Source organism: Chrysochloris asiatica, unplaced genomic scaffold, assembly GCF_000296735.1.
Source record: "Chrysochloris asiatica unplaced genomic scaffold, ChrAsi1.0 scaffold00019, whole genome shotgun sequence".
In the NCBI taxonomy this organism is placed as follows: domain Eukaryota; kingdom Metazoa; phylum Chordata; class Mammalia; order Afrosoricida; family Chrysochloridae; genus Chrysochloris; species Chrysochloris asiatica.
In genome coordinates, this window is record NW_006408537.1 from 247243 (window position 1) to 257104 (window position 9862).

Here is a 9862-nt window from a genome sequence, read left to right on the forward strand (position 1 = left end):
TTCTGCTGTGCATGGGGTCGCTATGAGTCGGTTCCGACTCGATGGCACCTGACAACAACAACAACAACAACAAAGCATCTTGGAACTGTGATGAACCTGAAGGACATTATGTTGAACAAAATAAATCAATCATAAACATATAAATATTGTATGTTTTCACTTTTTTGGAATTATATGAGCAGGCAAATATACATATCATAATGTTCATTAGTGATTACAGGGATTTGGCAGGAGGAGGAAAAATCGTTTTCTAAAGAGCAATCTCTTGCTATTTTATATGGAAAGCAACACTAAACTAAGGTGAGGTGCACACCATTTGACAAGGCATATGATGTCACTAAAATGTACATAAGAGAAAAGGGTGTTCTGCTAATTACTCTGGCATTTTTCAAGCTGAAAATCGGAAGAGAAACGTCAAGTCTAAAGATAGAAGATGAAGGATTCTATAATGAAAACATTGAAAGATGCAGGAAGCATCAAAAGAAGATTGAAAGAATACAGCATCACCAGCAAAAAGAATTGATTGATGTTCAAACATTTCAGGAGGTATCTATTATATGATCAAGAGTCCCAAGCTGCACTGAAGGCATTGGTGAAAAACACACCTCCAGGAATTGACAGAGTACCAATTGCGATGTTTCAAAAATAGATGCAACACTATAAGAACTGACTTTTCTATGCCAAGAAATTTGAAAAACAGTTACCTGTTAACCAACTAGTTGAGATCCAAATCTGTGCCCATTTCTATCTCAAAGAAGGATCATCAACAGAATATAGAAATCATTGAATTATTGTTAGGTGGCATCCAGTCAACATCCACTAATAGTAACCCTATTCACAACAAAATGAAACTCTGTCTGGTCCTGTGCCAAGCTCACAATCGTTGTTAAAGTTGAGCCCATCATTGCTGCCACTGTGCCAATCCATCTCATTGGGGGGTGGTCTTCCTCTTTTTCGCTGACCCTCTACTTTACCAAGCATGATGTCTTTCTCCAGCAACTGGTCCCCTCAATACTATATCTGAAGTATGAAAGATGAAATCTGGCTATCCTAGCTTCTAAGGAGCATTCTAGCTCTAGTACATCCAACACAGATGTGTTAGTTCTTAGCTGGTAGCATAGTGGTTACAAATCGGGCTGAGAACCTTAAGGCCAGCAGTTCGAAACACCAGCCACTCTGCAGGAGAAAGATGAGGCATTCTGCTCCCATAAAGATTTACAGCCTCGGAAACCCTGTACAGGGTCACTATGGTTACAACCTCGGAAACCCTGTACAGGGTCACTATGGGTAGGAACCGACTCGATGGCACTTAACAACAACAGTCAGTTTGTGGTACTTTTAATATACTCCTCCAACACCATAACTCAAATTTTCTTCTTCTATGGTCTTTCTTCTTCACTGTCCAACCTTCACATGCATATGAGGTTATTGAAAATACCATGGCTTATATCAGATGTGCCTTAGTCCTCAAACTGACATCTTTGCTCTTCAACACTTTAAAGAGGTGTTGTTTCAAAGATATTGGCAATGAAGTGAAAGCGTTCTTGCAAAATTCTAGCAGACGATATCCAGCATTATTTATCACCAAGGCCACATTTTCCACCAATTGGTCCTTCCAGTTTTTTCCAACCTTTGAATTACAATCATTACTAATTATCAATATATCATGATTGCATGTTTGATCCACTTCAAACTGAAGAAGTTCACAAAGTCAATTTCATCATCAATGGCTTTAATGGTTGGTACACAGATTTGGATAATAGTTGTATTAAATGTTCTTCCTTGTAGGTGTATTGATATTATCTTATCACAGACAGCATTGTCTCTTTGATGATGAATGGGATGTCATTCCTTTTCAATTTGTCATTCCTGGCGTAGTAAACCACGTAATTGTTAGACTCTGATCTGTCTATTTCAGTCCATTTCAGCTTACTAATGTCTAGGATATCTATGAAGTCTATTCATTCCATTTCTTTTTTACATTTTCCAATTTTCCTAGATTCATACTTCGTGCATTCCATGTTCTGATTATTACTGAGTGTCTACAGCTGTTTCTGCTGATCTTGAGTTTTGCCCTATCAGCAAATGAAGGTCTTTAAAGCTTTACTCCATTCTTATCATCACAATCAACTTTACTTTGAGGAGGCAGCTCTTCCCCAGTTGTATTTTCAGTGTCTTCCAACCTGAAAGGCTCCTCTCCTGGCACTATATCTGACAATATTCTGGTGTTCTTCATCATGTTTCAGTTTTCAATATTCTGGTGCTATCTGACAGTGTTCTACTGCTATTCATATTGTTTTTAGTGACTAAATATTTGGAAATAGTCCATCTCTCCTTCTTCCTAATCTGTTTTAGTCTGGAAGCTCAGCTGAAACCTGTCCACCCTGCTGATATTTAAAGTACCAGTGGCATTGTTTTCCAAATCACAGCAACATGCAAACCACCACAGTACTACACACTGACAGACGAATTGTGAAAAATTATTGACTAATATTATGGATATCACATGCACATTAAATTTTGCTAGAGATAATTCAAGAAGAGTTATGGCAATACATATATTGACAAAAAACTTTTATAAATGCAAGCCAGATTAAGAAGATGACACAGAACAGGGTTTATCATTGTTGATATCAGATACAGGCTGAATGCAGTGAATACTAGAAAGATGCTTATGTATCTTATTGTCTATGCAAAGCATTCAACTTTGTAGATTATTGTTGTTGTTGTCATTGTTGTTAGGTGCCATTGAGTCAGTATTGACCCATAGCAACCTTACGCACAGCAAAACGAAACACTGCCAAATCCTGGGCCAACCTCACTACTTTTGCCACGCTTGAGTCCATCGATGCTGCCACTTGGCCAATCCATCTGGTTGAGGGTCTTCCTCTTTTTCTCTGACCCTACACCTTACCAAACATGAGATCCTTCTCCAGCAACTGTTCCCTCCTGACAATATGTCCAAAGTATGAGAGACAAAGTTTGGCCATCTTGGCTTCCAAGGTGCACTCTGGCTGCACTTCTTCCAAAACAGATCTATTGGTTCTTTTGGCAGCCCATGGCACTTTCAATATTCTCCTCCAACACCGTAACTCAAATGCATCAATTCTCCTATGGTCTTCCTTATTCACTGTCCAGCTTTCGCATGCAAATGAGGTTATTGAAAATACCATAGCTTGGCTCAGGCACACCTTAGTCCTCAACCTGACATCTTTGCTCTTCAACTAAAAAGTTCCTGTGCAGCAGATTTGCCTAATGCAATACATCATTTGATTTCTTGACTGCTGCTTCCATGAGTGTTGGTAGTTGATCCAAGAAGAATGAAGTCTTTGACAACTTCATCCTTTTCTTCCCTGATAAGAATGTTGTTTATTGGTCCAGTGGTGAGGATTTTTGTTTTCTTGACATTGAGATGCAATCCATACTGAAGGCTGTGCTCTTTGATCTTCATCAGTAAATGTTTTAAGTCCTCTTCATTTTCAGCAAGCAAAGTTGTATCATCTGCATATCACCAGTTGCTAATGAGTCTTCCTTCAATCCTGATGCCATGTATTTCTTCTTATAACCCAGCTTCTTGGATTATTTGCTCAGCATACAGGTTGAATAAGTATGGTGAAAGAAAACAATCTTGTTGCACACCTTTCTTAATTTTAAAACATTCAGTGTTCCCATGTTTTGTTTGAGCAACTCCTTCTTGGTCCAGGTACAGATTTCTCATGAGCACAATTAGGTGTTCCAGGATACTTATACTTCGCAATGTTGTCCATAGCTTGTCATGATCCACACAGTCGAAAGCCTTTGTGTAGTCAATAAAGCACAGGTAAACATATTTCTGATATTTTCTGCTTTCAGCCAAGATCCATCGGACATCAGCAATGACATCCTTCATTCCATGGCCTCTTCTGAATCCAGCTTGAACCTCTGGAAATTCTCTGTCAATGTATGATTGTAGCCATTTCTGTATTACCTTTAGCTAAATTTTACTCACATGGTATATCAAAGAGATTTTTCGAAGATTTCCGCATTCCATTGGGTCACCACTTGTTCTAATGGGCACAAATATGGATCTCTTCCAATCAGCCAGGCAGATAATTGTCTTCCAAATTTCTTGGCAGAGATGAGTGAGTGCCTCCTGTGCTGCCTCACTTTCTTGAAAGATTTCAATTTTTATTCCATCAATTCCTGGTGCCTTGTTTTCTTGCCAATTCCTTCAATGCACCTTGGACTTCCTTCTACTGATCTAGATATGGTTGTTTTTTTGACAGTGAATGCAACACCAATCCTCTTCTATTTGTCATTCCCAGAATAGTAAATCATGTGGTTGTCAGATTCAAAATGGCCAATACAAGTCCATTTCAGCTCACTAATGCCTAAGATATCGATGTTTATGCATTCCATTTCATTTTTGACAACTTCCACTTTTCCCAGATTAATACTTCATCCATTCCATGTTCTGATTTTCAATGGATGTTTACAGCTGTTTCTCTTCATCATCAAATGAAGTTCCCGTGGGCTTTCTCCCATGGGTTTTACTCCATTTGCATCATCATGCTTAGCTCTACTTTGAGGAGGCAGCTTTTCCTTAGTTGCATTTTGAGTGCCTTCCAACCCGAGGGGCTCATTTTCTGGCAGTATATCTGACAGTGTTTCTCTGCTATTCATAAGGTTTCAGTGACTAAATATTCAGAAGAATTTTGGCACTCTTTCTTCCCAGTCTGTCTTCATCTGGAAGCTCATCTGAAACCTATCCACTATGGATGACCCTGCTGGTATTAAAAATACCGGTGGCATAGCTTTCAGAATCACAGAAACTCACAAGTCACCACAATACGACAAACTGACAAAGTGGTGAGAAAACTATAAAACTAGAACATTTAATTGTGTTTAAGTGGAACTTGTACATAGTTCAAAAGGCAAGTACTGGAGCTGAACAAAGTGATATTACATGTTTTAAAATTAGGAAAGGTGTGTGTCAGGGTTGTATCTTTCATACTTATTCAATCTGTATGCTGAGCAAATAATCAGAGACACTACACTAATTGGGGAGTCCTGGTGTGGCACTGTGGGTTAATGTTCTGGACTGAAAAGTTGGTTTGAACTGCAAAGATAACCATTCAAGCTCACCAGGTGTTCCTTGGAAACCCTATACAGGGTCGCTATGAGTTGGAATTGACTTGACAGCATTTAACAAGAAAAAACCTAATTGAAGAAGAATGTTGAATCAGGATTGGAGGAAGATTTAATAACAAATGGTGATATGCAAATGAGAAACCTTGCTGACTGTAAGTGAAGTAGACTTGAAGTACTTACTAATGAACATCAAAGACAATAACCTTCAGTATGGATTATACCTCAGTATAAAGAAATTAAAAAATCCTCAAAACTTTACCCAATAAGCAATACCATAACAAATACAGAAAATACTAATGTTGACCAAGATCTCATTTTTCTTGCATCCACAATTCAATGCCCATGGAAGCCGCAGTCAAGAAAACAAATGATGTGTTACATTTGACAAATCTTCTCAAAAGACATCTTTAAAGCATTTTTTGTTGTTGTTTATTTAAAAAGCAAATATTTCAGCAGCAGAGAGGAGGAGGAGGTGGTGGAGGAGGAGGCACCAGACTTGAGGGGATTGTCAGTATTTAAACAGACCACAACATGCGTGAGTACAAGCTAGTGGTCCTTGGTTCAAGAGGCGTGGGGAAGTCTGCTCTGACAGTTCAGTTTGTTCAGGGAATTTTTGTTGATTAATGTGATCCAACGATAGAAGATTCCTACAGAAAGCAAGATGATATAGATTGCCAACAGTGTATGCTCGAAATCCTGGATACAGCAGGGACAGAACAATTTACAGCAATGAGGGATTTGTATATGAAGACTAGCCAAGGGTTTGCACTAGTATATTCTATTACAGCTCAGTCTACATTTAATGACTTACAAGACCTGAGGGAACAGATTTTACAGGTTAAGGACACAGAAGATGCTCCAATGATTTTGGTTGGCAATAAATGTGACCTGGAAGATGAGCGAGTAGTTAGCAAAGAACAGGGTCAGAATTTAGCAAGACAGTGGTGTCACTGTGCCTTTTTAGAATCTTCTGCGAAGTCAAAGATCAATGTTAATGAGACATTTTATGACCTTGTCAGACAGATAAATAGAAAAACACCAGTGGAAAAGAAGAAGCCTAAAAGGAAATCATGTCTGCTGCTCTAGACCCACAGTAAGCAGCAGCTCTGAGCCAGATTACAGGAATGAAGAACTGTTGCCTAATTGGAAAGTGCCAGCATTCCAGACTTCAAAAGATAAATCTGAAGAGGCTTCTCCTGTTTCATATATTATGTGAAGAATTTAGATCTTATATTGGTTTGCACAAGTTCCCTGGAGAAAAAAAAAAAACCACTCTGTGTATATCTCTTGGAAAATAAGACAATAGTATTTCTCCTTTGCAATAGCAGTTATAACAGATGTGAAATAAATATACTTGACTCTAATATGATTATACAAAAGAGCATGGATGCATTTCAAATGTTAGATAATGCTACTATAGTCAAATGATTTCATATTGACCTTTTTATCATGATTCCTCCCTGCCAAGCACTAAAAAGTTGAACCATTGCACTTTATATCCATAATGATGTAGATTATGATATTTCTCCTCAAACTCATTGCAGCAGATAACTTTTTTGAGTCATTGACTTCATTTTATATTTTTAAAAAATGTGAAATACCATTCTGTCATTATATTCTAATTAGAATTGTGCATAATGCTTTGGAAAAAATGGGTCTTCTATAAGAAAAAAACTGGAATAACTGATTTCTATGGCTTTCAAAGCTAAAATATATAATATACTAAACCAGCTCTAATACTGCTTCTTGTGTTTTACTGTCAGATTAAATTACAGCTTTTATGGATGATTAAATTTTAGTACATTTTTCAAAAAAAAAAAGCAAATATTTCAATTTAGGAAAGGTGTGCATGATACAATCCATAGTATTTTCAATCACCTCATTTGCATGCAAAAGTTGAATAATGAATAAAGAAGACTGAGGAAGAATTGATATCTTTGAATTATGGTGTTCATGAAGAATACTGAACATATCATTGATTGCCAGAAGAATGAACAAGTCTTGTCTTAGAAGAAGCGCATCTTTGCTTTTCTTTAAAAGCAAGGTTGGGAAGACCTCTTCTCACATAATTTGGACACATTATAAGGAAAGACCAATCCTTGAAGAAGGGCATTATTTGTGATAAAATAGAGGGACAAGGCAAAAGAGAAAAACCTCCAGTGAGGTGAATTGGCACAGTGGCTGCAACAATGAATTTAAACTTATCAACGATTGTGAGGGTGGTGCAAGATCAAGTAGTGTTTCATTCTGTTGTACTTTGTTGTAATTGCTAAGTGTTGTACCTAGGGTAGCTCTATATTGGAACCAACCAATGGCATCTAACAAGAACAAGATGACATATGATGTTGTTGTTGTTTGTCAATTAGTCAGTTTTGATTCATAGGGACCATGTATAGGGTCTCTGAGAGTGACTGATGGATTTGAACTGCTGACCCTGCAGTTAACCATCAAATGCTTGTCCTACAGTGTCATACCAGGGCTCAGAGAACATATACAATATTGAAATAACAGCAACAACAACAACCAAAAATTATATGTGTGGATATATAGATATAGATAGATAGATAGATAGATATAGATGATATAGATATATGTATATATGGAGTACTGGTGTGGCGCTATGGGTTAATGGGCCAGACTGCAAAGCCACTTGAACTGCAAGGTCAGCAGTTCAAGCTCACCAGCTGCTCCTTGGAAACCTTATACTATGGGTCGGAATTGACTCGATGGCACTTAACAACAACAACAACTCCATAGATACATATATCTGTATCTATATCATCTATATCTATCTATCTATCTATCTATCTATCTATCTATCTATCTATCTATCTATTTGCTATATGTGTATATATATTTGTTGTGGAGTTCTGGTGTGGTGCTGTAGGATAAGCACTAGACCACAAGGTTGATTTGAATCATAAGGTCTGTGGTTTAAATTCACCAAACACTCTATAGAAACACTATGAAGGGTCACTATGAGTTGGATTCAACTCAATGGCACTCCGAGAGTGGCTGGTGGGTTTGGACTGCTAACCTTGTGGTTAGCAGTCCAGTGCTTATCCTATAATGCCACACCAGGGCTTCTTAAAAAAAAAAAATGATATAAGACTAAATGGTCAACCATTGCTTTAAAATAAAGATAAGAATATAAGGGGACAGTAAAACTAGATTAATGGAAATAGAATAGCCAGAGTGCAAATACTAGTAATGTTCATACATTGTAAAGACTGTATACAATGTCACTGAATAGTTTGTATAGAATATTTTGAATGGGGCCTTAAACTAGTTTGTAAGCCTTCACCAAAAACACAAGAAAATATTCTTTCTAAAATAAGAAATCAGAATCATTACATTATCTGAAAACAAGAAGAACTCAAGTAGCAGAATCAAAAAAATAAGATCATTCAAAGATATGAAAGACCAAATAAAACAGACACAGAAAATCTTGTAACCCTGAACTGCAGAGGAAAGGTTAGAGAAGTAGACTGAGTGCTTGTTACAAAGAGTAGCTGAGCAGGGATGGTAAGAGGTGGAGACTGACTGGTGAATGGTAGCTAGACATGGTGTGACCATCTTGTGGGTAGCTTTGGCAACAGAAGATGGCCTGACAGAGCACATTCACTCAAGCAAGGGGAAAGATGCAATCCTTTCTTCTTCATCAGGCTTCCCTGGTGATTAGTGGTTTGGCCAGTTTCCACCCTCATCCATCTGCAATGCAGACCCTGCTCTCCCAGAGTTCCAAGATACATTGTTAGGAGCCATACCACTCTGAGGCAGGGGACAGCTGCCACATTTTGGTGCCTGGATCCAGGAGGGTTTGACTCCAGAACTATAGAAACCGTAGATCCATCAGATTAGATTTAACCAGTTATCATGCCTCAGTTGCCCTGTGGTCCTAGCAGACACTGAAACTAGCATCATCAAAGGCTTCCACTACTTCCTGATTAAGTGCCCTGAACATAGATAACACTGAGGCCAATAGAAACCCCAGTAAGGGCCAGGAACTTTGCTGTCACATTCCTCCCATACCCTGCTCACAAAGCTCCATGACTTACAGGTGTCTCCCAGGGTCTCCTTCTCTCAAGGTCAAACAGCTGGGGTTGTTTTGTTTTGTTTTGTGCTTTTTTCTTTCCTTTTGTTGTTTCATTGTTTGGGTTACTTTATTCTTTCTACTCTTTCTCCTCTTTTCATTCTCTTGGATTTTACCCTTTCTATCTGTGTTTTTGTTTTTCCTTCTTTCCTTCTGTTTCTCATTTCTCCTCTTCCTTTTTTCCCCCCTTTTGATCTTTATTACTTTCTAATCTCTTTCTCCTTTTATCTTCCCTCTCTCTGGCTTTTCAAAATGTTGTTTTCTTTTTAATTTCTTCCTTTTATTTTCTCTTCTCTATATAGTTTCATTTTCCTGTCCCTTCTTTCTCTTTCTAGTTATTCTTAAGTGTTTTTCTTTATTTCTTCCTTTTATTTTCTATGTTATTTTTCTTTTCTGTACCTCTATTTCCCTATACCTCTTTTGTGTTTATAGTTATTATGTTCTTTTATTTTTTTCTGGTTTCTGTCTGTTTTTAGTTCTTTGTTCTCTATTATTTTCTTTTTCCATTGTTGGTTCCCTGTTTGTTTATTCTATTTTCCTTTCTTATGTGTGGGGATAGGGAGGGTTTCTCTTTCCTATCCTACAGGAAACAGCAACCGTGCTCATGTAGACCAGCCACAACCAGACTTTCTGCAGCTC

The 9862-nt window shown here is 37.8% G+C and overlaps 1 pseudogene; it reads left to right on the top strand.

Annotated features, from left to right (window-relative positions):
* Nucleotides 1-5661: 5661 nt before the first annotated feature.
* On the top strand, nucleotides 5662-6216 carry LOC102839155 (annotated as a pseudogene).
* The last annotated feature ends 3646 nt before the right edge of the window (nucleotides 6217-9862 follow it).